The sequence below is a fragment of the Pongo pygmaeus genome, chromosome 15, assembly GCF_028885625.2.
Source record: "Pongo pygmaeus isolate AG05252 chromosome 15, NHGRI_mPonPyg2-v2.0_pri, whole genome shotgun sequence".
NCBI lineage: Eukaryota > Metazoa > Chordata > Mammalia > Primates > Hominidae > Pongo > Pongo pygmaeus.
In genome coordinates, this window is record NC_072388.2 from 74860170 (window position 1) to 74883957 (window position 23788).

Genomic DNA, 23788 nt, shown 5'->3' on the forward strand with positions numbered 1-23788 from the left:
CTCTAAGAACTTGCTTTATGAATCTGGGTGCTCCTGTATTGGGTGCATATATATTTAGGATAGTTAGCTCTTCTTGTTGAATTGATCCCTTTACCATTATGTAATGACCTTCTTTGAAGACTAGGATTGCAACCCCAGCTTTTTTTTTTTTTTTTTTTTTTTTTGCTTTCCATTTGCCTGGTAGATCTTCCTCCATCCCTTTGTTTTGAGCCTATGTGTGTCTCTGCACGTGAGATGGGTCTCCTTAATACAGCACACTGATGGGTCTTGACTCTTTATCCAATTTGCCAGTTCGTGTCTTTTAATTGGGGCATTTAGCCCATTTACATTTAAGGTTAATATTGTTATGTGTGAATTTAATCCTGTCATTATGATGTTAGCTAGTTATTTTACCTGTTTATTGATGCAGTTTCTTCATAGCATCAATGGTCTTTACAATTTGGCATGTTTTTGCAGTGGCTGGTACCAACAACCCAATTTTTTAAACAGGCAAAGGATTTGAATAGACATTTCTCCAAAAAAGATATACAAATGACCAATGAAAAGATGCATCATTAGTCATTAGAGAAATACAAATCAAAACCACAGTAAATGCCACATCACACCCACTAGGATGACTGTAATCAAAAGACAGGTAATAACAAGTGTAGGTGAGGATGTGGAGAAATTGGAATCCTCATACACTGCTGGTGGAAATGTAAAATGGCGCAGCTGGTTTAGAAAACAGTTTGGCAGTTCCTAAAACAGTTAAACATAGAGTTACCATATAACCTAACAGTTCCACTCCTAAATATACATTTAGGAGAAGTGAAAACATATGTCCACATAAATGTTTGTATACAAGGGTTCATAGCAACATTATTCATAATAGCCAAAGTGTGGAAACAACCTAAATGTTAGCCAGAAAATGAAGTGATAAACAAAATGAAGTGTATATATACAGATTGCCTAGGGACTGGGGCTGGCGGGGGCTGAGAAATGAGGAGTGACTGCTAATGGCATTGGGTTTCTTTTTGGAGTAATGAAAATGTTCTAAAATGAGATTGTGGTAATGGTTACCCCATTTTGTGTTTGTGTTTTTGTTTTAATTTTTGTGGGTACATAGTAGGTGTATGTGTTTATGGGGTACATGAGATGCTTTGATACAGGCATGCAGTGTGAAATAAGCACATCATGGAGAATGGGGTAGCCATCTTCTCAAGCATTTATTCTTTGAGTTACAAACAATCCAATTATACTATTTTATAACATACAATTAAGTTATTGTTAACTATAACCACCCTGTTGTGCTATCAAATAGTAGGTCATTCTATTTATTTTTTACCCATTAACCATCCCCCCATTTTGTGTATACAGTAAAAACCACCGAACTGTATACTTTATATGAGTGAATTTTATTAATATGTGAAATACATCACAATAAATCTGAACGAATTAATAGTTAATATTTAGAAAGTAAGAGGAAAAAAAAGCCCTTCAACATAAGCAAATTGTCTTCACATCTTAGATGGACAAATTGTTGATCAATACTTATTTAGCGTGTCCTGTTCATTCGTCCAACAAATAATTTGACTGCCTCCCGTGTGTGAAGTGTGCTCTAAGGTCTTAGGCAGAAAGATGTCTGGGCTCTGCTCTGCCCCTGCTGTTTTATCCTCCCAGGGAAGGGGGTGTGCCTAGGGGACAGCAGCTGTCCCTGGGCCTGGCCTCACTCTCTTTTTCCCTGTTTGGAAAGGTGTCAGGCTCCCGAGTATTTCTGTTGCTTTCGTCAGCACAGAGCAAGGAGGACCTTGACTATAGTTTCACAGCCTTAAGCTTCACCTCATGCTTCAAATCCACAATAGAGCAGCTGAGAATGGGGCTAGCTGTGCCACCAATTGCTTCTCTCCCGTTGTTAATCCCTTTAATTCTGCTGTTCCTAGGCACCCCTCCCTGACACCATCCTGTTGCCCACTTGTGATGTGATTGAACAAGTGGTTTGGACTTTGAAAGGTGATTCTTAGAGATACCTCAAGTGACCCAGCCCCTGGCTTGCTGGGATGCTCTTGGTGTTCATTTGCATGGAACACCAGAGATGGTCTGTAGGCAAACCCTTTCCAACCAAGCCCAACTCACAAAGGAGGTAACTGCCACTGACCCCCTCTGAGATCCTGGCCTAGCCGCCAGGGTCATTAGGGAAAGCAGCATTTCATTGCTTAGCAAAGATAGTGAGAAAGCTCCAGTTCTTTTTGGCTCATACAGAAGAGTTTATGTCCTGACACCTGAGTTATTAAATTATGGCACAGCTAGCTCTGTGATGAATGAATGGCAAAAACATATATATATATATATATATATATATATATATATATATATATCACTGTATTTCTGCTTTACTCTGTCATTTCCTGGTCAAAATGTTATTTTATTTATAAAATTCATCCATTTCTTTCACAAACCTCAGCTTTTATGGCAAAACACACAGACACACACTGAGCCACTTTTCAGCCTATATGTACTCTTTTCAGAGAGCATTAGAATTAAACTAATTAGAATTCCTCCCTCCCTCCCCTGAGATTGATGTATTTCTCAGTATTCTACGATGCTTATTACACTAAAAAAATGACTACTTCCTAACGGCATGAGGACAGAGAAAGTGGCATGTGTGTTGGGGGTAAAAGGGCATATTCGAGCATTAACCTGCCTGGTGATCGCAGGGCACAAGGAAAGCCTCTTCTGTCCTGGGCTGTCCCCTTAGTTGTGATAGGAAGGGGAGTAGCAGGAAATGGAATCTGCCCTGGTCATGGGATTTTTTGAAAGAAACAAAGCATGATCTGATGAAGAGCAGGTTAATCCTGCTATTTCATTTCCCTTGCAGAAAGGGTGGGGGCAGGATTGTGATATGAAGTATTTAGTTTCACATCTGTTCCAGGAATTATCCTCGGCATAAATCCATTTTTCTTTTAAGCATCGTAAAGCATCCCAGGGAGCTCCTCCTCCTGCCCACCCTCCCCACCCCCACACTTTATTTCGTGGCCGCGGAGCAGCTGACAGACTTCCAGAGAGATCATCTTGTCATTGTACACAAGGAGGTAATCTCTGAGTCTTAGAAGTCAGAATTTCTGTGGATCAGTGGTATCAATTTTGTGTACTGCTTTCCATGAAGTGTTTAGAATAAAACTAATTAGCATAGCAGCAGCATAGTATAATGAACCTCTCAATTTAAAATTAGAACTGGTTCTCATCTCAGCTTTGCTACCATTTGTGTGAATTTGGGCAAGTCACCAAACCTCTTTAGTCTCAGGGTCCTCATGGTTTCCCAAAATATGTTCACAAAATACAAGTCCTCACAGTCAAATAAGTTTGACAAATGCTATTTACCCTATGCCACTTCTTAGAGTTGTAATATATTAACATATTAAAGACTCTGAAAAGTCTTTCAATAAAGATGCCTTTTTTTTTTTTTTTGGCGGGGATAGAGTCTCACTCTGTCGCCCGGGCTGGAGTACGGTGGCACAATCTTGGCTCACTGCAACCTCCGCTTCTGGGGTTCAAGCAATTCTCTCTGCCTCAGCCTCCCAAGTAGCTGGGATTACAGGTGCCCACTACCACACCTGGCTAATTTTTGCATTTTTAGTAGAGACAGGGTTTCGCCATGTTGGCCAGGCTGGTCTTGAACTCCTGACCTCAGGTGATCTACCCACCTCGGCCTCCCAAAGTGCTGGGATTACAGGAGTGAGCCACTGTGCCCGGCCAAAGATACCTATTTTTAACTCAGCATTTCTTAAGTTTATCTGACCTGGAACCATTTTTCCTATAATGCTGATTAGTATCATCACTTTGAGAAAGGAGGTTCAAGCCCAAATTGCTGGTAATCTATATAATCTGTCACATGTCATGGTTACCAAACTCAGTTTAAAGTAACTTTTCAACCTTCAAATCTCATTATTGGGAAAAAGAAAAATAATTTTATATATGGCAAGGGGACTTCTAATTTAAAAAACTGAACGTAAGCACCAAAGCAATTAAGCAGACCAGTACAGACTTGTAACTAGAGTTGCGACAAAGTTTCTTTGACTTCTGTTTTCTATTCCCACCTTTCAGATGTTTGGTGTTCTCCTGTGGCCTTGCTTGTATGGTCTATTAATTATTCTTTGAATAACTAATTATGCTCGGCACAATACTAGATGCATGTAAAGAATAACAAATCCAAAGATCCTAACCTATAATGTAGAGAATGAACACATACAAGGTAAAACAGAATTTCAAATTGTAGAGTAAGGCAAAAGAATGATTACAAATTCATATGTTGACAGATACTAGCACAGGTTGAGTATACCTAATCTACAAATGCAAAATCTGAAATACTCAAAAATCCAAAACTGTTTGAGTGCTAACGTGACACTCAAAGGAAACGCACATTGGAGCATTTTGGATTTTGGATTTTCAGATTAGGGATGTTCAACCAGTAAGTATAATGCAAATATTCTAAAATCTGAAAAAAATCAAAATCTAAAACACTTCTATTCACAAGCATTTTGAATAAAGGATAATCAGCCTGTATATATTATTAATTAAATATCTACTGACGTTTCTTGCAGAGAACAAGAAATTCATGGAACAAGTGGATCAGGGGTCCAGTGGGAGATAAGTGAGGGGGAGAAATGCAAAAATAGAATTAGGCAAAGAAAGTACTTTTACGGTTCTGAGAGAAAGAAGCGATTTCACCTGGTATAAATATTGAGGCTAAGATTAAGTTCTAAGATCAACCGTAGCCAGACAATCCTAACATCATTTAAAAGTCTGGCTATGATAAATCTTTTGAGAAATCAGTAAGGGCAGTTTATTTAATCACTCAGCTTAGAGAAATATCATCCATGTATTTAGAGTGTTGGTCTTTAACAACACTGAGTTTTTGGGAATGTTGGCTTTCCCTTTCTACCGTTCTAGCTGTTCCTTCTTCCGATAAAGCTCCCCATCCTTGCTTGCTTGTTAATTTTCATATTATTCTCTAAGATCCTGTCCTTGGTCTGCTCTCATAGTTTCAGCTGACCTCCATCTAGGACAGTTCCAAACCTGTTCCTCCAGCCAAGACTGTCACATATGGCTTCAAAGATTGGTTGTGCCCAGCACAATTCTGGGGCACCATACACACCAAACATGAACATAAGTAGTACTTATCCTGCTCACACTTCTCTTTGGATTCATGTTCCCCAGCCACCTCTAGACATGTCTCCTGAAGGGATCACGGGCATCTCAGGTGTAACACATCCAGAACTGACCTCATCATCCTCTCAGACACACCCCTCCTCTGATCCCTCCTGTTCACCTTCATTAGAGGTAAAGCCAGAAACTGAGAGGTATGTGAGCTCCTCCCCTCAGTCCACATATTTGATTATCATTATTATACTTTTCCCTTTAAATATCCCTCAGTTAACAACAAGTCCAATTTCATTCATATCCACTGCCTTAATTCAAACACATAACACTTTCTGTTTTAATTACTACAGTGTTTTCCAGACGGATCTCTTCATCCTAAGTTGTATCCTGCCTTTATCCTCCACACTGCTCTAAAAGTGATCTTTTAGAAACAATTATGACTATGATGCTTCCCCACTAAAAAGTCTTCAGAAGCTCCCTTTAAAGTGCAAACTCTGTAAGTGGATTGCCAAAGCCAGTCATGGTTTGCTCATTAAAGACTACTCCCTAGCCACTCCCTCAACACATAAGTTTAAATTCCAGTCATTCTAAACTACTTGCCTTGCTATCCCAAACTTCTTCACCATTGCACAAGATGTTTCCTCTTCCTAGAAATCCCATCCTTTACTATCAACTCCTATAGCACCCTTTGCCTTCCATTGTAATAGAATTTTCTAAAATGTATTATTTTATTTTACTGATTGGCCTCTACCACTAGATTATTAAGTCCCAAAAGGATTGGGGATTATGTCATTCACCTCTGTATCACCAGTGCTTTTCATAGTACTGGGCATATAGTAGGTATTCAATACATAAATATGGGATAAAAGATAAATTTCTATTGCTATTGTAAGGTTTAGCATTCACTGAATAAGTGGCTGTACAGTGGTAAGATCAGCTATGCAATATTCATATCTTGTAGATTATGGGTATTTTAATAACTACTTCTGTACTTCTTGTGTCCTTTGGACTTCTGAGAGGAAACAGAAACTCCATGCATCTTTGTAATCAACTTTTTTTCTGATATTCGGAAGCTATTCTACTTCATTCATCCAGAACTTTGGGGTTGGGAGGAACCAAAAAACAGGCCTAGAGTGGAGTACCTATCTTTAATAAGCTAAAGGTATTAACTTCACTATGCACTGATGTTAAAAAGATAAGGAGATTTTATATAAATCTTTTAGAATTGACTCAGTAGCAAACTAGGGTGTATATGTCCGTACTTATGAATTCACCATTTTCACAATGGAGTTTTTTGCCGTTTGCCTGTACTTCTCATTCATCCCAACACAGCCTCTATGGGGAAATAAAAAGTAAAATAGAATGTTAACAGGCCATTTTATTTTTTTTTATGTTTTAACCCATGACTTCAAGGAAGAAAGATGCAAACAAATACACAAGGTGAATGTGGTAGAAAAACTCCAGACTTAGTAGCTTCTATTCTCATTCCTGGCACTTAGTAGCTGTGCACTCTGAAGTGAGTTAGTGAACCTCTCTAGACTGTTTTGTCACTGTGAAATGGAAATATGTTCATTTAGAAATATTTTTAATGCCTGTGTGTGTGTGTCAGGTGCTTTGCTATGCACTCAAAATAATTGCCGTGTCTTCTTCATGAGGTTGATGTGAAAGCTGGATGAGATACTGCCTGTGAGAGCGTTGTTGGTGTTGTTTTTTGTTTATTACTATCAAGTGACACCTAGAACAGTCTCAGTCTTCAGTCAGCGAAGACTCGGTTACTTTGACAGAAAAGTACACTGATTCATTTGTAGCAAAGTTTGAAGCAAAGAAATATTTGACTTTAGCCCCAATTCACAGAAAAGTTCAAGTAGCCCCAATCTTCTTTGCCCAAGCATTCTAGTTAATACAGTTTTTTATTGATAGGTGAGGTTGTTATTGTATTATTGTCTACTGCCACATAACAAATTTTACCTGAAAACTTAACGGCTTAAAACAATAAATATTTGGCTGGGCACAGTGGCTCATGCCTATAATCCCAGCACTTGGGAGGCCAAGACGGGAAGATTGTTTGAGCCCAGGAGTTCCAGACCACCCTGGACAAGAGTGAGACCTCATCTCTACAAAAAAAAAAAAAGTAAAAGATTAGCCAGGCCGGGTGTGGTTGCGTGTGCCTGTAGTCCCAGCTACTGGAGAGGCTGAGGCAGGAGGATTGCTTGAACCCTGGAGGTCAAGGCCGCGGTCAGCCGGATCATACTACTGCAGTCCATCCTGGCCGACAGATTGAGACCCTATCTCCAAAAGTAAACGCACAGTTGTTATCTCACAGTTCCCATGGATCAGACTTCTTAGGTTAACTGAGTGTCTCTGGCTCAAGGTCTCTTGAAGTTACAGTCAGGCTGTCAGCTGGGAGCAGTGGTCTCATTGGTAGAATAAACTGGTGGGATCTGCTTCCAAGTTGTGGTTGTTGGCAAGCTTCTTTCCACTTAAGCTTCTCTAAAGGCTGCTGTTATGGACTGAATTGTGTCCACCTCAAAATTCATATGTTGAAGCCCTAACCCCCAATACCTCAGAATGTGACTGTATGTAGAGATAGCTCTTTTAAAGAGGTGATAAAGTTAAAATGAGGCCATGCGGCAGGGCCCTGCTCCAGTGTGACTTCTTACAAGAGGAGGAAATATGGACACACAAGGAGACACCAGGTATTTGCACACATAGAGGAAAGACCATGCAAGGACACAGCAAGACTGCGGCCATCTGCAAGCCAAGGAAGGAACCAAACCAGCCAGCACCTCCACCTTGGGCTTTGAGCCTCCACAACTGTGAGAAAATGAGTCCCTGTTATTTCAGGCACTTAGTATGTGACATTTTGTTATGGCAGCCCGAGCAAGCGAATACAGCTGGCTTATCCCATAGTGGCTGGCCTCCCCTGAGCCAGAAAGCCATGAGAGCCTAAGAAAGCTCCCACGGCAGGAGCCACAATCTTTTTATAACTTAATCTTGGAAGTAACATCCCATACTTTCTGCAGTATTCTCTTTGTTAGAAGTGATTCCAGTACACACCCAAGGGGAGGCGATTACATAAGGGTATGCCTTCCAGGAGGAGGAGTCACAGAGGTCATTAAAAGGCTGCCTGCCATACTAGTTTGGGGTTGCTTTTAAATAAGTTAAAGTAAAGCATTAAGAGGTGGACAGATTGGCAGCTTTTACATGATACTGTAGATTCAGCCTCACCAAATACATGAGCACTCCGACTAACTTAATCTCTCATTCTGTGAACCTAAGATTGTTGTGATCTGTAAGATAAAAACTTTTGACATTTAAGACAAGGTTTTCTGGGGGATGAAGAAGAACAGTTCAGTGGACTAGATTGAAGAGAAATGGTATTATCAATAAATGCTTAAGTCTAAGTTGAATATGGTGCTTCTCATCCAGGGTTGCATACCAAGAGGAGGTGAGGGGAAGGAAGGAGGGATAAAGTTTATCATTAGTTAAAAAGCACAGTCAAACTATAATGTAATCTTATGTATGGAAAGTGAAAACAAAATATGGCTTTCATAAACTGCAGAAGGTAAAACTGAAGACAATCTTGGCTGATGGAGAATAGGTCATAAAAAGCTGAGAAAATGCTCTGATCATTCTCTCATTGTTAATGGACAAAAAGGGAGTAAACGAGACTGGGTTCCGGGTGGGCATGCAGTGCACCATAATACCCAAAGAGATTTTAAGAACATCCGGTGAAGAGAAAGAAAATAGTTAAGGGGCTGCATGGATTAGTTTGGGAGATAAATATAAAATAGCAGTCATATTCTGGAACCTTTAAGAACTAATAGGAAGAACTTTACAGGAGAAGGATTGGGGACTGTTGAACCCAAGCTTTAGTTCAAAGGATCCAGAGGACATCTGCTTTGTGGTGATAGTGAGCTGACATCTGATTCCTCAGTAAGTACACTGAGTTCCCAGTAGCTTTAGCCTCTAAAATTAGTAGCATTGTCAGCTTGATTGTCTTGTGTTTGTCTAACAATCAGAGTCTATGTAGCAAAGCTGTCATTATTCCCAAACAAGGTCAAACTTCTTTTCACCAACAGCCCTCGTTGGTTTCTTGAATGATGCTAATACGAGGGGAAATTCTCCCTTTGCCTTTCAGAGAGCTCTAAGGAGCTGTCAATAGTAATAACATCTCCACATATTCAGCTGCAATAATTTAGCTCCTGCTTCATTGGAACTCTCTCTTGGGTGAGCCTTTAAGAGAGGAAGAAGCTGTTTCCTGTTATCTCCAGGTTGCACGATAACAAGATGACAGGCTGGTTCTAGGGCCCATTTCGGTTTTCCGTACAACAAGCTGTGAAACTAGAGAGTGAGATGGATGGTGGGAGGATCCCACAAGACCCACACTAAAAAGATGTGTTGGGATTTGGATTTTTCTATGGATTATCTAAAGAGTTCTCTTGAAAGTAGATGTTTATGTTGATGTGGAACAATTTTTGAGAGATATTGTTAAGTAAAAGATGCCCAAAAACAACCCAACCCACTGTAGATTATGCTCCCCTTCATATAAAAAGGGGAGGAGGAATATATGTTTGTACGTGCATAGACAGTCCTGAGAAGGGTGAGCCACACACCTATGCAAACCAGTAACAGGCGGCTGCCTGCCTCTGAGATGGAGGCCCAAGAGTCTAGGGTAGAAGAAATACTTTTAACTCCATAATATTTTGTATTGTTTTTTTTTTAATCATGCCTAGAATGACTTTTAAACCACACAATAGGAACAGTTTTTAAAAGAGAAAACCCTTGAAGAAATGACACTTAAGTTACTGCATATAGCCTTTAAATTCATGCTCTATTCTCTTAAATAGTAATTTGAGTTTTTTCTTCTTTTTGTCATTATAGTTTGAAAAATCATGGTAGGAATAGCAGTTATTTATTGAGCACCTGCTGTATCCCAGGTGCTGTAATTTTTACATAGTTTTTTTTAATTTAATCATCACAATGATCATATGAGAAATACTTACTGCCATGTTTTTACAGTGGAGACATATATTCCTTCTTTGGGTTTTCTTTATAAAATAGAGAGTTCCAAGATTAATTTTCTACGAAATGTCTATTACTTTGCTCCAGCAAAGATTAGAATGGACCTTCTCCTGAGGGGTGCATCGGATCAGTTCTACCTTCGAGTTTTTCTCCTCTTTCTCTGGCTTGTCTTAAAGTGTAGTCAGATCTTTCTTGCTTTCCCTCCCTCTCTGCTTCACGTCTTTCCATCCATCTCTCTTCCTCGCTTTGTATTTCTCATCACAGCTTCATTGACCTCCCTATTTCTTGCATTATATGGCTTCTTCCATGTGGCAAGATCAGATGGAAGGGTGTGGTTTGAGCATCTTCCATCTTATTCTTCCCAGCAGTGACCACAGAGTGAGGGAAGCGTCTCTCTTTCTACTTTAATATATATGTAACTCCCAAAGAAGGACTGGGATCGGCTTGGCCTGGGTAATAAGACCACCTCTTGAAGTAATTGCTGTGGCCAAGGGGATTCAGGCTTTGGCCAGGCCTGGGATCATTTTTGCATCAACTTTTGTGATCAAGAGGATATGGAATTAACATTTGTAGCCTGGCAGTAATAGCTTGGTTGGAATAGAAGAAGTGGGGAGCAATTTCCCAAAGGAAGAGAAAGGGGCTGAAACCCTAAGCAGATGGGAAGTGTCACTAGGCAGACAAAAATAGTAAATTTCCCTACTTTCCACCCTTAGCTTCTTATACAAATGCAGAGTTAAATTATAAAACATCATGCAATAAGCACTTCATATAACACTGGAGCAGAATAAGTGATAGATCAATATCCATAATTATTTAACATCTTTAAAATTGTGGTGAAATATATGTAACATAAAATGTGCTGGTTTAACCATTTTTAAGTGTATGGCATTAAGTACATTTACTTTTTTTTTTTTTTTTTTAAGTCAGAGTCTCGCCAGAGTCCAGTGCCAGGCTGGAGTGCAGTGGCACAATCTTCGGCTCACTGCAACCTCCAGCTCCCTGGTTCAAGCGATTCTCCTGCCTCAGCCTCCCGGCTAGCTGGGATTACAGGCACGCACCACCACGTCCAGCTAATTTTTTTTTTTTTTTTTGTATTTTTGGTAGAGACGGGGTTTCACCATGTTGGCCAGGATGGTCTTGAACTCCTGACCTTGTGATCCACCCGCTGGCCTCCCAAAGTGCTGGGATTACAGGCGTGAGCCACCGCGCCCGGCCCATTTACGTTCTTATGTAATCATCACCACTGTTCACCTCCAGAATTTTTTTCTTCTTGCAGAACTTCAGCTCTGTACCCATTAAACAATAACTCCTCATTCCCTTTTGCCCTCAGCCCCTGGAAACCACCATTCTACTTTTTGTCTCTATGAATTTGACTACTGTAGGTACCTCATATAAGTGGAATCATACAGTATTTGTCCTTTTGTGACTGGCTTATCTCACCTAGCATAGTGTTCTTCAGGTTCATCTGTGTTGTAACAAGCATCAGAATTCCCTTTTTTAAGGTTGAGTCATAATTTAATGTATGTATACACCACATTATCCATTCAGCCATCAATGGACACTTGAGTTGCTTCCACCTTTAAATATTGTGAATAATGCTGCTGTGAACATGGGTGTGCAAATATATGTTTGTCTCTCTGCTTTCATTTCTTTTGGGTATATACACAGAAGTGGAATTGCTGGATTGTATGATAATTCTGTTTTTAATTTTTTGAGGAACCACCATCCTGCTTTCTATAGTAGCTGTACCATTTTACACCCCCACCAACCATGCACAAGGGTTTCTATTTCTCCACATTCTCACTAACACTTGTTATTTTATGGTTATTTTAAATGTTTATTTTATGTTTTGATAGTAGCCATCCTAATGGGTGTGTTGTGGTTTTAAATTAAACATTGGTAACTGAGATAATACTAGTGCCATTTATAAAATTAGCATCATGAATGAGTGGGACAGACAATACTGTTAGAATTTTCAAAGTCAAGTTTCGATGATGACTGAATGTTAAACTCAGCTAGGTTTTTCTCAAAAGAGAGGGAGAAAGTCGGAGCCACAGGTAGAATTGAGCAATCATCTGCATGGAGATACTTGTTAAAACTGCAAGTGGATGCATTCTCCAAGGAAACGAGTTTAAGGATTAGCAGCAAGGTTCAAAGGATGGAGGAAAAGGAGCCAGTGGGGGAGCCCATGGAGGCAGCCTTGAGAGACACCTGGGTATTTCAGAAACTTGGAGTCCCAGGATGGGAATGATCAGTGAGCTCAGATGCCAAGACAGATGACTTTATGTAAATTGCCTGTGAATAAAATTTTGTTAAATTGAATCATTTTACATGAATAATAACCTGTAGTGCCCTTTATAATTTTCAGAATGGTTTCATACGGATTTCCTTATTTGGCCCTTATAGCAATCCAGTGAAGTACACACGTTTTTATTCTCATATTACAGAGGAAGAAACTGAAGCACAGAGAGATTGCAGTTTTCCTGAGGTTACTGCTGGTAAATCTCAGTTTCCCAAGATGATCAGTTTTAGGGAGGCCGAAGGCACAGTAGTTCAGGGATGATTACAGCAGAGTAGGCATGAGTGTCTTCCCGTAATGCCCCAGAGGCTTGTCATCCCTAGCACATGAGATCTCTTTCAGTACCTCCTGGAAACAATATAGACTGGCCACTCTCAGCTTCCTGTGAACTAGTAAAGAGCTTGATTGCCTATACTCTAAAGCAGTGATTGTTAAACTGTGAGTCATGACCTAGTGGTGGGTCATCCAATCAGTTTAATGGGTCACAACCAGGCTCATAAGAGCTGGTGGAATGTGTCCCTTCCCAACTCTGCCTTCAGTAACTTTGTGTTGGTTATTTGAACTCAATAGTGGTGGAAATTGGCCAACAATACAAAGTTGGGGCTTTCATTTGTTTTACCATAGAGAGCCTGTTAAACATTTTCTAGCACACCACTGGTCACAATCATCATTCCCCTGCATACCCACCCCAGTGCAACAGAATGAAATAGAAGAATATCAGGCTCTATATACAGTAAAAGTAAGTGCAAGTATTATGGGAATTTTATTTAAGTCATTAAGATGGTTGTGCATTCCGTGACAATGTGAGATGTACTTTTTACTATGCATTGTAATCAGAAAAAAAGTTTGAAAGTCACTGTTGGTCACTGGTCTAGAGTCCCTTCATTTCATTTATTTATTTAGACAGCTTTACTCTGTCATTCAGGCTGGAGTGCAGTGGCATGATGACAGCTCACTGCAGCCTCATACTTCTGGGCTCAAGCAATCCTCCTGCCTCAGCCCCTGAGTGGCTGGAACCACAGGTGTGCACCACCACGTCCAGCTAATTATTTTATTTTATTTTTAGTAGAGATGAGTTTCTCTATGTTGCCCAGGCTGGTCTCAAACTCCTGGGTTCAAGCGATCCTCCTGCCTCAGCCTCCCAAAGTGCTGGGATTATAGGCATGAGCCACCATGCCCAGCTGCGCCATTTACTTCTTACCTTCTTTAGGTAACTGAAAGTGCTACTCTCCTAATCTTCAGATAGAGAACTGGTATCCAGCACCCTCTTTGAGTCATTAATGCTGCATCTGCTACAGGAGGAATGAGGCTGAATTTTTATCAGACTGGAAGCTATTCTAGAAGAGACAAAATCCACCCCCACCATCAATCTGTCTTTTGAACTCAAAGCTATATAAAAATCCATTCTAATGCCCCATCAAAGATTTTCTCCAGTGAGCAGAAAACAAAAATCATTATCCTGAAATCCCAGAGGTTTGAGGCTTGTGAATAGCATAAATCAATTTATAGCTCGTAGCATTGTTTTACTCTACCAGTTCTTCATTACCAGAGCTCCCTATAAAGAAATTAAATTTTTTTTTTTTTCTTTTTTTGAGACGGAGTCTAGCTCTCGCCCAGGCTGGAGTGCAGTGGCATGATCTCAGCTCACTGCAAGCTCCGCCTCCCAGGTTCACACCATTGCCTGTCTCAGCCTCCTGAGTAGCTGGGACTACAAGCACCCGCTACCCTGCCCGGCTAATTTTTTGTATTTTTAGTAGAGACAGGGTTTCACCATGTTAGCCAGGATGGTCTCGATCTCCTGACCTCATGATCCGCCCACCTTGGCCTCCCAAAGCGCTGGGATTACAGGCATGAGCCACTGCGCCTGGCCGAAATTAAATCTTTTCAAGAAAGTAAAGAAACTCTTCATAAAATAAGTCACTCTCCTTTTAATAATTCAGTCATTTATTTTATAAATAAAGGTTTTACATGTTTATATAAAAATACACCAGATATACTCAAGTAGGTTATGCTTCGAAACTAGCATGGTAGATACATCATAGAATTAGATCCCAAGAACTTGATTTTAGTCAGCCTTAAAATTTTTAAATTTTCATAAAAGGGTAGTTATTAAGTATTCTTATGCCAAAAAACCTCTGTCAAACATGTTAATCAGTCTTCCCTTAGGATACTTACTATCTAAATGTAGTTGGAAAAAGAAACACTTTTCACTGAATGACATTTGAAAGTCTTTCAGAGATTTGTATCTCTCTATTCTGTGATAAAATGTTATCATGCCCATCTGATGGGTTTATTATAATAAAATGATCCAGAATAAGGGGAACATGGTTTTTTACAAGTTTGTGAGAGTTAAATATATCTTCAGAAATGAGTTACGTGCATTTTTCTTAGAATAATTAGGTTTGTTGTATTAATGACTATAATTCTTTATAGTAGAATTCCTTAAAATAGCATTTTATTAAAATTATTCAACACTCATTTGCGAGTAGAAAGGAAATCTTCCCCCATAGATGGACACTTGAGCTCTTGTTGGTTTTAGCATCTGAACTGAACCAGATGCCTGCATTACTCATGAGAAATTAGAAAGGATTTCTGGGAGGCCATGAGGGCTTGGTGGTGCTGCTGTAATCAGCGGCTCCCATGTCCCATGTGGCTGCATTGCAGAGTTCCTTGGGCTGTCTTTGCTCTGAACAAACCCCTTGCAGCTGTGCCCGGCGCCTTTGTGACACCCAGGCAGGGTTTCATGAAATGGATCTGATGCTCTTGTGCCTGTGTTATTCATTCCTACATACTGGAGCTATGCCCAGGAAGGTGAGGGGCAGCAGGTTGGCCCACACACCCCAGCTGTCTGTTTCTACTAATGTCACTCAGGATATAAATAAATTGATTCATTCACTTCCTTTCTTATCAAACCAGAATGTTGCCAGAAGATACTACCAGGGGTGCCCAGATCAGTTGGAAAGGCCTTAGGGACAAATCTTTAAGAGGTAAACGTCTTTGCATTTAGGTAATATTTTAAATTAAGTTTTTAATTTTATTTTTCTTATTCATTTCAGACCTTGGAGGGAGAAAAATAACTTTGGTTATCTGTTCATAACATTTGAGGTTTGGGCCTTCTTTATTTGTCCCATTTTCCAGATGGGAATTTTTTCTTTTTACTGTATTATTTTTTTCTTTTTTCTTTTTTTTTTAGAGACAGGGTCTTGGTGTGTTGCCCAGGCTGGTCTTGAATCCTGAAGTCTTGGGCTCAAGTGATTCTCCCTCCTCAGCCTCCTAAGCTGGGATTATAGGTATGTATCACCACACCTGCCTGGCTTAGGGCCTTCTTTATTGGCGGGGAATTTGTGATGAACTTTTTTTTTTTTTTTTTTTTTTCTGAACTGGAAAAGCTATGAGTCATAGGATTTCATAAAAATGCAGTGGCTCACGCCTGTAATCCCAGCACTTTGGGAGCCGAGGCGGGCGGATCACAAGGTCAGGAGATCAAGACCATCCTGGCTAACATGGTGAAACCCATCTCTACTAAAAATACAAAAAAATTAGCCAGGTGTGGTGGCGGGCGCCTGTAGTCCCAGCTACTCGGGAGGCTGAGGCAGGAGAATGGTGTGAACCAGGGAGGCGGAGCTTGCAGTGAGCTGAGATCATGCCACTGCACTCCATCCTGGGCTACAGAGCAAGACTCCATCTCAAAAAAAAAAAAAAAATGTGTATCCCTTAACTTTCAGACAGCTGATGGGTGGTAGAAGCACTGGCCTGGAAGTACAGATTGCCACTTACCACATCAGGTCTTTTGTTGTTTGTAGAAGCCTAGTTTGTATTGTTAGTTGGAAGTCTTCTGCCACCCATAGGGTATCAGCGCTATTGATCATCAGTCAATCAACTATTTACCAAGCAGCTCTCATGTAAATATTTATAAGGCAAAATGCTGGGTGCCCTGGGTCATGTGAAAATTTGTAAGATGTGGTCTCAGCACTTAAGAGTGTAGCAGTGAAAATAAGCAATATAGGCAAGACAAAGTCCCTCCCCATGTCCCTCCAAACAATAAAAGAAACAATGATTTAGATCATTTAGGAGAGTCTCTCCACCATTCCTCTCAGGTAACTTATGCTTCCAAATGAGCGTGAGATGTGAATCTGCTCTTGGCTTCAATGGTTCTTCATTCCTAGGTGATTCTCATAGTGCAGTTTACCTTGGCAAATGTTGATTACAATGTCTAAAAATACTTGCATTCTCTATGGCCCTAAACACAAGCCAGTCACGTTAGTTGGGTGCTAACGAAAGAACAGAAGGATGGAAGTATAAGTGTGTTTGTTGGACTCCTTGATAGTTGCCGAACTGGCATGATGTATTTTACAGGTGCTTTAAGACTTTTTAGGGTAGTTCTGAATATATTTTATGTTTGTGTTGCTTGTTGACTTTAGGACTAACATAATAAGATGTAACTTCATTTATTTCATAAATGCCAAGTGAGTGTATAAAGACAGTATTGTCTGTAGACATTTGGCCAAAAAAAGAATTTCCAGGCCAAGCCATTAAAGCAAAAATAAAGATGGGTTAGCTTCAGTGGCTGGTATTTAAAAGTCCCACAAAAAAAAGGGGGTGTGGAGGGTGTGGGGGAAGAGCCGGGCCGTAGTCGCGGTCATAGAGGCAGTGAGGGAAAAATGCAGTAACATTGTTGTTCTGTGTACCTCTCCTGCTCTTATGACCCCATCACTGGATCACCAGGCAGGAGTGAGGACTGAAGTGACTCTGTACCAGAATTATGGCAGGATGTAAGGGACAACAGGCAAATCTTAAGGTGAGGAGTCTAGTAGGAGACCCTTCTAGACTGGGACCCCAGAGTGCCAGCTATAGTCTCCATATGAAAGTCAACTAGAAATAAACTCCCTCTCATCCACCCTTCAGTCCCTCAGGCATTGAAAGAAAATTGCCTATCTGGAAACTTGGTGCTAAATGGAGTGGAGAAGGGGAATCTCCCCTGGTAATTTATAACCACAAGCTGGACTCCTTGTAAGCTTGGGCATGAATTCACATTCCGGAGGTAGCCTGAAAAACTTCAGACTGAGAGTTTAAGGTGGTCCTAAGGCACCTAGCAGAATCAAATGCATATTTTATCTGGAGGAATCCTCCTCCAACCCAAACCTCAAATAATTCCTACAGGTAAAGTTTTATGAGATCAGAGTTTAAAATCACAAAACAAATAAACGTGGCACCATGAGCAAAGCCAGCAAAATAATAGATAACAGTGTTAGACTAAGATATTGAAATTGCCAAATCGTGCAAAATAAATTTTCTCCTATGTTTAGAGAAATTAAAAGAGAGAGTAAACCAAGAGATTATGACCAAGCAGATTTGAAATAGAACTAAGTAGCTCTTTTGGAATTGGAAAATAATAATAATTAAAGTTTAAAAATCCGTGGATGGGCCTACATGCAGATTTGACCCAGTTCACTGAGGAGAGCTTTAATTAACTGAAAGATGTATTTAAAGAAATGATCTGGGCACTTGTCTTTCAAGTCACCTGCTTGGCCCTCTTCCAAGTGTGCTTTCCTTCCTGCTCTGAAGCTTTTTAATAAACTTTCCCTCCTGCTCTAAAACTTGCCTTGGTCTCTTCTTCTGCCTTATGCCCCTCAGTCAAATTCTTTCTTCTGAGGAGGCAAGAATTGAGGCTGCGGCAGACCTGTACAGATACAGATTCACTGCCACTAACATATTTTGGTGCCATGTGACTTGGATACCTTCTGCCGGTAACATACTTTACTGTGTAACTCAAATACATTCCCTACTTGCCATCAAGCTTCAGATGATCCTCAGTGAGGGACACCAACCTCTCAATATTCAAGAGTCACCCTTCTACAAAGGACCCCTAGACTGCCCATCAGTGGAACAAACAAAGGCACAATCTTGCCCCTGTCTCCCTTGGGCCTGGCTGGATCCCACTTTCACCAATCCACGGAGCCACCCTGCCCTGACAGCTAGCAACAGGCCAAAACCCACAGAGCAGCCAACTACCACCTGTCAGTGGAAAGCAGTTACAGAAGACTGACCTTCATGCATTTTCCCCAAAGAATTGGGATCTTGGACTCTTGAGTCAGGAAAGGTTACAGTAGGTAGTCAGGCATGAGCAGGGCAAGAGAGGGCTCTTGCCCCACCCCCTCCCACCGCAACCAAGAATGTCAGGTGACCATCAGGTGATGATCAGGCAGTTGTTAACTGTCTCTCTAAAATAATAATCAGTTGCAGCCAGCACCAGGGAAAGTCAGTCTCCTTATAGATAGGAAAAACCTGAAACTGGTGATTAGTAGCTTCCTGATAAGATCTCAGGAGTTGGGGGAGTGGGCTTGAGCATGTGCACTAAGAGGCAAAATGGCGGCCTTTAACTGGCATATGACCTCCTAGGGACATTCGGCTGGTAAGGGAAAGAACGCCTCAAGTGAGCATGCGTACAACTCCTGTAAACACACTGTGCATGCCCACCTCCCAAGTGCTAGCAGACCACTGCATCTGCATATGTGGACAGCCCGCTCCAAGGGAAAAACCAGGGGAGAAGAGATGCAAGACGCCAGAAGTATGCCAGCATATAAAACCCCAAGTCAGAAGGTCAAACCTCATACTTGATCTCTCAAGCCACCTGCTTGGCCCTCTTCCAAGCTCTTTTGTTCCTGCTCTAAAGCGTTTATAGATATATAATATATATTACATGTATTATTTTATAACATATTTTTTATAATATATGTTATATATATATATATATTTTTTTTTTTGAGATGGAGTCTCGCTCTGTCACCAGGCTGGGTACAGTGGCACGATCTTGGCTCACTGCAACCTCCATCCACTAGGCTCAAGTGATTCTCCTGCCTCAGCCTCCTGAGTAGCTGGGACTACAGGCACGTGCCACCATGCCCAGCTGATTTTTATATTTTTAGTAGAGACGGGGTTTCACCATGTTGGTCAGGATGATCTCGATCTCTTGACCTCATGATCTGCCCGCCTCAGCCTCCCAAAGTGCTGGGATTACAGACATGAGCCACTGCACCTGGCCTTCTAAAGTTTTTTAATAAACATTCCCTTCTGCCCAAAAAAATAATAATAAATTGAAAAATAAATGATTGGGGATGCAGCACAGAAAGAAAAAGGTGGAAAGCCATTTGAGAAGGCCTAATAAATATCTAATTGGAGCTCTGGAAAGAAAAAATGGAAAGGGACAATATTTGAAGAGATAATGGCTAAAAATTTTCCAGAACTAGTGAAAGATACACATATTGCAGTGAATCACAAGAAATCCACACCTAGACACATCATACTTTAGAGCACTAAGGTCAAAAGATGTTAAAGCAGCTGGAGGGAGTGGAAGGATTACCAGAGCAATTCCAGTCTGATTGACAGCTAACTTCTCAGCAGCAAAGATGGAAACAAAAATACAGTGTAATGTTGCCATTGAGGAAAGGAAATAATTACCAAACCGTAAATGTATTCTAAGCAAAAATATCTTTCATGAATGAGGATGAAACACATTTTCCAACACATAACACCCAAAAGAGTTTGTCACTAGTAGACCTTTGCCAAGGAGTCTAAAGAATGTATTTCAGACAGAGGAAGGTATTATAATACCAGAAGAAAGGTCTGAAATGCAGGAGGAATTGGGGGCAACATAATGAGCAACAAAATGATGATAATGTTCTCGTGAGGTTAAAAAGAAAATGAAAATATCCAAACCATCATATCATGTAAATCAAGGAGAGCAGATGTTCAAAATTAAAGTCATTTAAGTTCATATTGTACAGTGAAAAGGTAAAGTTATTGATGAATTTTATATAGTTAACATATACAGTTGTTAACTATATAAACTTTATATAGTTAACATATACAATTGTTAAATGAATAAAGTATTTAAAAAAATAGAAAACTTCCAAAGTAGCAGAGAGAAAGTGGAATGAGATAGAGAATAAATCCACAAGGAGGAAAAGGAAACATGGAAGAGGTAGAACAAATAGAAAGCACAGCTTAAAACAGTACGAACAAATAAAAGCATTGGCCCTTTCCAAAATGTGAGTTGACTCAATGTTCCAGTGAAAGTCAAAGACTGATTGATTCATGAATGCAGCAAATATGGACCAAGCATCTTCTGTGTGTTCAGCACTATTCTAGGCACTAGGCACAAGCCGTGGGGCAGTGAGCAAAACAGCCAAAAATCCCCAATAGGAGGGACAAACAACAGACCAAATAAGTAACACAAACAGTACATGAGAATGTGGGAAATGTTCTAGAGAAAAAAAAAAAAAAAAACAGTGAAAGAAGGTAGAGAATGGGGAGGTTGGCTATTCTAAATAAAGTAGAGAAAGTGGCCTTTGCGGTGAGAACTGAAGAAGGGGGAATAAGCTGGCAGATATGGATGGAAGGGAACTCCAGGTGGAGGGAACAGCGGGAGCTCATGCCTGGAGGGAGGGATGTGGTTGCTGTGATTGGGAAATTCAAGTGGAGCTGTCGTGTTGCACGAGAGAGCAGAGGAGACTGAGAAGAGGTGAGGCTGAGAGATGACAAGGGGCCGGATCATGCAGGGTCTGGGGGCCAAGGAGAGGACTTGCACTTGTCTTCTGAGTGTGGTGGTAGCCATCAAGGGGTTCTGAGCAGAGGATTTCACAGGATGGCTGTGGCTGCTATATCAGGCAGGGACAAGGTGGGAGCAGTGGAGGGAAGAGAAAATGGCCAACCAGAAATAGTTATATTGTCAGCCTGGATTTTTTAAAAATCCACTTTCAGGCTATTAAAACAAGAAAATCTTAAACATAGGCATATAGAAAGGATGAAAGAAAAAGGTTGGAAAAAGATACATTGGGGAAATACCAACCAAAAGAAAGCTGATGTAGCTATATTTATCAGACAAAATAGATTTTCAGGCAAAAAAGATAACAAGAAATAAAGAGGGTCACTACATTATGGCTAAAGGTTCACCAAGAAAGTGCTCAACCTTTTCTCATCGACTTTAGTATATTTAATGTTTTCTTCATGTAATAAATACATATTTATGAAAAGTACCTTGGGCAAAAAATTAACAGAACCATAAGAAAAATAGATAAATCTAGCTTTATATTGGAAGGTTTTAATGTAACTCAGTAATCGCTAGATTGAGCAGTCTGATAATAAGTAATGTTTCTGATAATAAGAAAATTTAAGAGGCTGTGCATAGTGGGTCACACCCATAAACCCAGCACTTTGGGAGGCTGAGGCAGGAGGATCACTTGAGCCCAGGAGTTTGAGACCAGCCTGGGCAACAAAGTGAGACCCTGTCTCTCCAAAAAAACCGAAAAATTAGCTGGGCGTGGTGGTGTGTGCCTGTGGTCCCAGCCACATGGGAGGCTGAGGCATGGGGATCACTTGAGCCCAGGAGGTTTAGGCTGCAGTGAGCTGTGTTCGTGACACTGCACTCCAGCCTGGGCAACAGAGCAAGACGCTGTCTCAAAAAAAAAAAAAAAAAAAATCAAAATTTTAACTACATCATTAACAGGCTCGATCTCATAGGCATGTATAGAACATCACACTAAATCATTGCATAATGCACATTCTTTGCAATCTTCTATGGGGGAGTTGCAGAAACTATGTAGTAGGCCTTAAATCACATTTCAAACACTATGTTCCTTGATCACAACCAATAACAAAAAGATACTGGAAAAATCCTCATATTTTTGGAAATTAAGAAAGAGTTAACTAATTTAAAAATCATAATTGGCGGGGCACAGTGGTTCACACCTGTAATCCCTGCACTTTGGGAGGCCAAGGCGGGTGGATCGTCTGAGGTCAGGAGTTCGAGACCAGCCTGGCCAACATGCTGAAACCCTGTCTCTACTAAAAATACAAAAATTAGCCAGTCGTGGTAGCGGGCAGCTGTAATCCTAGTTCCTCAGGAGGCTAAGGCAGGAGAATGGCTTGAACCTGAGAGGTGGAGGTTGCAGTGAGACAAGATCGTGTCATTGCACTGCAGCCTGGGTGACAAGAGTGAAACTCCATCTCAAACAAACAAACAAAAAAATCATAATTTTAAAATGTTGTTTAATATAAAAAACTTGAGAAATGTAGGTAAAGTAATACCTAAAGGAAAATTTATGCTTATAGTGAGGGAAGAGGAGGGGCTGAAAGTTAATGTGCCAAGTATCTGGTTTAAGAAGTTAAAAAAGAGAAAAACAAAATAAGTCGAAAGAAAGTAAAAACCAAAAAAAATAATAATAATAAAGATCTAGAGGAAAATAAACATACAGTTGAGAGGAATGAGTTAGAGACATTATTATACATGCTTCAGAGATTAAACAGATTGTAGGAAGATATTGTGAATAACTTTATGATGATATGCTGATATATTTTTAAAACTTTGGTGAGATGAGTACAATTTTAATATTTAACTTACAAATATTTACTGAAGAAGAAATACAAAATCCAAATATTCCTTTAATTATTATGGAAACTGAAGCAAGAACAAAAATCTTCCCACAAATTAATTACCGGGCTTTTATGTTTTACTGGTGAGTCCTACCAAACATTCAAGGAACAAATATTTCAATCTACAAACTATTCCAGAGTATGAGAAAAGAGGGAACACTTTCCAACTCTATTATCTTAATATCAAAACCTGGCAAGGACAGTCCGCAGAAGAAGTTTTAAAATTACAAGACATTCTTAATTGTGGATAAAAATGCAAAAATTCAGGCCGGGGGCAGTGGCTCACGCCTGTAATCTCAGCACTTTGGGAGGCCGAGCCAGGCAGATCATTTGAGGTCAGGAGATCAAGACCAGCCTGGCCAACATGGTGAAACCCCATCTCTACTAAAAAATACAAAAATTAGCCCGTCATGGTGGTGGATGCCTGTAATCCCAGCTACTTGGGAGGCTGAGGCAAGAGAAACGCTTGAACCTGGGAGGTGGAGTTTGCAGTGAGCCGAGATCATACCACTGTACTCCAGCCTGAGTGACAGAGTGAGATTGTCTCAAAAAAAAAAAAAAAAAAAAAAAAGGCAAAAATTCCCAAAAGAATGATAGCAACTTGAATCTAATAATGTTTAAAAAGAGACTGCATCATGACCAAGTTAGGTTTATCCCAGAGATTCAACAATTGTGTTTTTTTTGCTTTTTTTGTTTTGTTTTGTTTTGTTTTTGAGATGGAGTCTCACTCTGTCACCCAGGCTGGAGTGCAGTGGTGTGATCTCAGCTTACTGCAACCTCCACCTCCCAGGTTCAAGGGATAATCCTGCCTCAGCCTCCCAAGTAGCTGGGACTACAGGTGCGTGCCACCACACCCGGCTAATTTTTTGTATTTTTAGTAGAGATGGGACTTCACTG

The 23788-nt window shown here is 40.4% G+C and overlaps 1 protein-coding gene across 50 annotated transcripts in view; it reads left to right on the forward strand.

Moving 5' to 3' along the window:
• TTLL5 (tubulin tyrosine ligase like 5) overlaps positions 1-23788 on the forward strand; it is a 295613-nt gene that overhangs the window by 264436 nt on the left and 7389 nt on the right. Inside the window, exon 34 of one of the 50 annotated variants that reach the window (XR_010123769.1) lies at positions 15654-15750. The exons of the other annotated variants lie outside the window; for them this stretch is intronic. The gene's annotated coding sequence lies outside the window, so the exon portion shown is untranslated. The remainder of the gene's footprint in view (positions 1-15653; positions 15751-23788) is intronic. 50 annotated transcript variants of the gene reach the window in all.